This window comes from Urtica dioica, chromosome 8 (genome assembly GCF_054948205.1).
Source record: "Urtica dioica subsp. dioica isolate 48M chromosome 8, U.dioica_male_clone48M_v1_H2, whole genome shotgun sequence".
Lineage (NCBI taxonomy): Eukaryota > Viridiplantae > Streptophyta > Magnoliopsida > Rosales > Urticaceae > Urtica > Urtica dioica.
Genome location: NC_142763.1, coordinates 25,683,774 through 25,689,793, shown reverse-complemented (window position 1 = coordinate 25,689,793; position 6,020 = coordinate 25,683,774). Strand labels below are relative to the sequence as shown.

At 36.0% G+C, this 6,020-nt stretch overlaps 1 long non-coding RNA gene across 17 annotated transcripts; it reads left to right on the top strand.

The window, feature by feature from the left end:
- The first annotated feature begins 230 nt into the window (after nucleotides 1-230).
- Nucleotides 231-5,770, top strand: LOC149388661 (uncharacterized). 17 transcript variants are annotated; one of them, XR_016300826.1, is made up of 12 exons: nucleotides 231-340; nucleotides 416-530; nucleotides 875-936; nucleotides 1,018-1,036; nucleotides 1,201-1,298; nucleotides 1,608-1,641; nucleotides 1,734-1,832; nucleotides 4,657-4,814; nucleotides 4,892-5,042; nucleotides 5,123-5,280; nucleotides 5,414-5,533; nucleotides 5,613-5,770. It is a non-coding gene; the product is annotated as an uncharacterized LOC149388661 (long non-coding RNA). The 17 variants fall into 17 exon arrangements; XR_016300825.1 differs by having other exon boundaries at nucleotides 1,608-1,665; nucleotides 1,731-1,832; XR_016300824.1 differs by having other exon boundaries at nucleotides 421-530; nucleotides 1,608-1,832.
- Nucleotides 5,771-6,020: the final 250 nt, after the last annotated feature.

The following is a 6,020-nucleotide window of genomic DNA, read 5'->3' as shown; positions in this document are numbered from 1 at the left end:
TTTATTGGGCCATCCTTTCTTCCTCTGATGTTATGGGCCATCCTTTAAAAAAAAAAAAAACTTAACAACGAGCTCCGACTACTTTCAGCAAGAAGATTCAGGTGTTTCAATGAAAGTAAATTTGGAGACCTTTTCACCTATTCTTCCTTGTGCCGTTGGCTTTTTGAAGCTCGGATATCTTCGTCGGGACGTGCTTTTTTGGGTCATTTTACAATGATTTTTGTGACGGGTTTGAAGCTCGGATATCTTCGTCGGGACGTGCTTTTTTTGGGTCATTTTACAATGATTTTTGTGACGGGTTGACTGCCAATATACTCCCACATTCAACTCACGATTAAAGGTAAATTGATTTCGATTTTCAAAACCAGATGGTGTTTAAGACTTTACAATCATCTCTGACTCGAACTCTCTCTAGCTAAGATATTTACGCACGATGTTTGCGTTGTCCGATTTTTTCTCACGAACATATTACCAAGCACATGGAGGCACTGGTAGAATATTTCGCTCTCCGTTTCTAGCTTTGTCAAACGGTACTATTCTCACGACTCGCTTATTTACATTTTCTGTGAAAACAAAAGCTGTGATTCGCGTTTTCAATTTCGAAATTAGCTCACTTGAGGCTTTCCATGAGTCGTTTGCTTTTTTGTTTTCTGGTATGATATGATAGACCTAATTGTAGCTCCAAGTATTGTTTTTCTTGGATTTTAGAGCAATTGTTTTCTATTATTTAAGTGCAAGTCTTGGTGGCTCGGTTTGTTTTTTTTATTATCTCAGCTCTCTCAACCATTATTTTTCTTTTTTATACATGGTTTTTATTGTGTTATTTATGTGAGTGGCTCGCTTGTTTTTTTTTTCTTTCTCCTTAATATCTCAGCTTTCTCAAGGTTCATTTTCCGTTTCTCGTTTGTCAATTCAGTTTTGGCTTTGCAGCTACAAGTAAACCTTGAGACACTAGCCAAGTAATGGCTTTGCATTTACCAGCTAATCTTGATTTTACTTTGGATTCTCTCATGCCAGGCAAAAAGAGTGGCCATATGTTAGTTCTTTTTTTCCTTTTTTCTTTTTTGTTAAATAAAACAAGGAGTTATGATCGTTTAAAATAGTCAAATCAAAATAACAGAGAAATTTGAAATATATAGGATGAAATCGTAGGAATAATCCAGGTTCTAATTCGACAGCAATGTTTAAATTCATCATTAGTGTTTGGATCAGCGATGTCAAGCTTCTTCGAAGCTGCACGGAGGAACAGCGCATACGGAATCGTCCGGTCCGTCGACAAGGACATAATTTCTAATTAGGTACTATATTGAAAAACATGAAGTTGATATTATTATTAACTTTTTGTGCAATATTGGTTTGCAAAATTTTTTATATGCTATTAAGTATCGACTTGTACACTTTATTTGAGAAGTTATCAAGTTAAACTTACTCTACTCAGTTTGTAGACTTATTTTGATAATTTATTAATGTGTAGACTATCTTGATGTATTTGTTGTCTGGTAGTGAAGGAATGCTTTTTAGATGTGTGAAGACTAAAGTACACAGAAAGCTATCCATTAAAATTAAAAGCGTTCAAGCTTATGAATTTTTGTTATTTTTTTTAATAGGGCTACTGAGAGATTACAATCAGAAGACTACAAGGTCAGTGAGACCCAGGTTCTGTAAGCCACACACAAACACGCATCCTCTACAATTAGACCTTTAATCCTAAGAACGATGTGGCTTTGTAAAAGTTGGATGACACGTAGGAGCTAGACTTTGATAGCGATTTTACGTCAACTCGAGTTTGACTGCGACTTCGTCAAAGGATCAGGCCAGTCATGATATGCCGGGTGAGCTCTTTGTTTTCTCCTTCTTTGATTGAAACTCATATATTATGTTAAATTCGCCTTTTAGAGGTAAACATAAAGTTATCTACACGCTATATTAGATAAAAATCAAATCCAATGAAAATGTACACTTGAGAAACCGTGCATAAGTTATTTTGGCCAAAACATGATGAGAGTTTTGTGTGTGTGTGTGTGTGTGTGTGTGTGTGTGTGTGTGTGTGTGTGGATGTTATAAGAAGATGAAGGAGGAGGAAGTGTAGTCAATGCTAATTCGCAGAAACTAACAACTAATGAAGTAATGATGCACTAACCTATTTCAAACCATATCTTGGTCAAGGTTTCGATTTTCTCCTTAATTAAGGCCTCGCCTTTTTTTTCATTTGAATTTGTTTGATTCGGAATTCGTTAGATTTACTATTGCTATTTTATCAGAATTGTGTGCTATGTTTGATGCTCAATTGGCTACTTTTCACAGTTTTACATTCACACAAAATATGTTACCGTTGCTGGTTAGTTCTAATCTGGTTTCCATGTCTTTAAACATGAAAAGATCTGTTTTCTTTAAGCTGTCCTTTTTTTTTCTTTCTTATCATGCGTTGTGCAGATTTTACATGTGAACCAGATCTGAAGTCATTTTTTTAAGATATCTCCTCGAGATGGTTGAAACAGGGTATCTTCTAGCTTGACTGGTAGAAACAGTATTGACATTTTATAAAAGATCAGCTTAGTTCAAATTAGTTTGGTTGCAATTAGTTTAGTTACAAATCAAATCTATTTTTCAAATATTCAGTTAATTGGTTGTCTAATATATTTATTGTCATGTCACTTCAATCGATTAGAATATCAAGAGACACCAAAGCAGGCAGCAGAGTAGAATACTAATAGACAATCTGTTTTTTACACAGCTTCTTTTAAGTACACAAGTTCAGCTCCATCTAAGCAAGGTTCGCAATCCCGCGGGTTCCGACCGGGTTCCGGTCGGGATCCCCTGAACCGGAGGGGACCGGGAAAGAACTTACATAAACCGGTCCCGTGAACCAAACCCGGTCGAATCCCGGGTAAACCGGGCCGGATCCCCCCAGACCGGGTCTCGTTTTGGGTATAAATAATTTGCCCCTAAATTCGCGAAACCCTTATCTCCCGAGGAACAAATTTGCCCGTCCCGTCCCGACCGGATCCCGTCGACTGTCTTCGTGTTTTGCATAAATCCCGGCCAAATCCCGTGAAACCCTTCGAGTCCGTCCTTCGTCCCGCCGGATCCCGTCCTGGAGAGGCCGATTTTGTCCAGATCCCGGGGAACCGAGAGGTACCACCCGAGTTCTTCAATTTTTGGGAATTTTTTTCAATTTTTAGTTATGAATTGTTGATTATTGTGATTATTGTCATGATGAAGTTGAAATAATAGTGTTGATTACAATTAATTTGATGATTATTGTTATGGTTATGTGGATGATTATTGTGGTGGTTATTTTGTTGATTTTTGTTATATGATTATGAATTGATGATTAATGTAAAGTTAATTTGATGGTGGTTACGTTGATTGTTGTTAATTGTCATATGTATTGATGATTATTATAGAATTTTAATTAATTCCGAGATTAAAATGTTGAATCGAATTGATTATTGTTATGATTAAGTTGAATTACTTGAAGTGTTGATTAAAATGAATTTGATAATTATTGTAATGGTTATATTGAATTGAAATTAATTTGATGATTGTTATGGTGATTTGTGAATATGTGGAATTGAAATGATTATGATTATGAAGTATGGCGTCCGACCCGGCATACAAGTATTGCGAGCCCGTCGAAGGACGACCGAATGCAAGCAAATGCAAATTTTGCGGGTACATCATTAGCGGTGGTGGAATCACTCGTGTGAAAAATCACTTGGCGAACATAGAGAAGACAAAAAGTGTGAAGATGTGCGACCAGGTTCCTCATGAAGTGCAAGAGGAAATGCAAAAGTTACTCTACATACGCTCTCAAAAGAAGAAGGAACGTGAAAGTTTGTGTGAGGCGATGCGAGCAAACCTTCACAAAAGTCTAGGGGACTCTGACGAAGAAATAGACGAAGGTCCCGATGGATCTTCGAGGTCCTCTGATCCAAGAAGATCGCACTCCGGGATCAAGAGGTTGGCCAAAGCTGTCGACCGATTCTTCATTCACGAGTGACGTATACATATGTCCTACGATTATCACTTATAATTAGTGTGTTTTATCGTACGTGTTGTAATAATTTTATACTCTACTTATGGTATTTTATGTTTAAGAACTCAGTTTATGTTTGGTATGAACCTTTGTTTGAAGTATGAAGTATGAACTATGAAAACTATTTTTATTATTGTAAAATATTTGTCTGAATCCCCCTCGGGTTCCTACATTTTTTGTCGGGTTCCTCTCCGGTAAACGGGTTCCTACCGGTATCGGTTTCCTTTTTTTTTCCTGAATCCCCCTCGGTTTCCTCTTCGGTAAGCGGTATCCCCCTAAAATTGGGGCCCCGGTACGGTAACGGTAACGGTAAGGCGATCCTTGCATCTAAGTACCACTTCTGATATCAATTCCAGCTAAAATAACATCTTCTCTTCTGCTCTCCACATGATGACTTCAAGGTTAATATATTATTCTTCAAATTTTAAGATTCCCAAACAATAAGACATATACTATGATGCTTACTGAAAATTGTTCATTTAGTATAGTTTATGAATTCTATATCCATTTTTCTATAAGCTTTAGAATATATGGTTGTGAAACAAATAAAAAAAATAGTCTTTTAATCAATTTTTTTACATTCTCTTCCATTCTTCTTTCTAAATGTGTTTGAACAGTTCTGAAACTGCCTCCAAAATAATATAAATTGATACTTGAAGTGCGAAAAGATGAATTAGGCTGGACATCGAAAGTCATTGTTGCTAAAAAGACAACGCCCCGCTCTTCAACTCAAAGTCCTGTAATATACCAATCAATGAACTTATTTGACCCAGAGGTTTGTTTCTTTCTTAAAAAAAGTGTTTAATATTTTTTTCCTACCATACTTATCTTTTGTTTTGATGTTTTTCACAGGAAAATAAAATACGGGCTGTGATATTTGATTCAGCGATTACTGCTTACTGATCTGATCAACAACAAAAGCTACAATGCTTTATCCATTTCACTCCGTCCTCCTAATGATCACATTGTTCCAATCAGCCATGTACATGATATGGTTCTAATGGTACAAATTCGTAAACTTATTTTATTGAATAATATTATTTACATTTATACATATCATTTATATTTCTTTTCTATTTATAGTGGTCGGCATTTTGGGTGAAGGGCAAGTTTAAAGTTACCAACTTTAAACAACCATTTTGGTACACTTCTTGTGAATGCCACAGAGCAACTGGATCTGTTTTGCAAAGCTTGTTTGAATGTTTGTTCTGTGATACTCCACAAGCAAGAGCTATTCCTTGGTTCGATCTACTAACTCTTGTATTTTTTTTGTCTTAGAAAATCTGCATTTCTTATTATTTGTATACAAAACATGTACTATTGTTAACTCTCTGTAATAATAAATAAATAAAAATTATTCTTCTATGTTCTAAGCCTAGAGTTGAAGTGGATGTCCAAGACTCAACGGGGCTCATATCAATTATTGTTTTTGGGGCAACTGCTGTAAACATATTCTCATGTCTTGCATCTGAATTTGTTGATGCAACATCAATGGTAAGTCACCGACTTAATCAATTTTTCAGATTTTTACTTCAACTTTAAATATTAATTCATCTTCTTATTTCTTAATCAGGCTCCTAATCAAGCATCTTTAGAGTCATTTTTTGAGCTATCACACAAGAGGAATTGCAATGTGTATATCAGGACTAAAAAAAGTGATACGTCTTACGCCATGATAACAAAGTTCACCCTTGTTTTTGCTGCTGAAGAACTTGAAGAAAATGCACATGAAACACTTGTTGGAAATTGAGTAAAATTAAATAGGTGTTTTAATTAGCTCAATTTAATTTGTTCACTAAATGACAAAATAGTGTGTTGTTGATTGAGAAAGTGAGTTTGTGTGTGGGAAAGAGTCCCACATGGAACAAAATACTAAGGTGAATGAGAAAGTGACGATCTGGACTGGACGAAGTGACGAAGTCATTTCAGCTCGACTGAGCGAGGTCGACTGGACGAAGTGACGAAGTCATTTCTGCTCGAC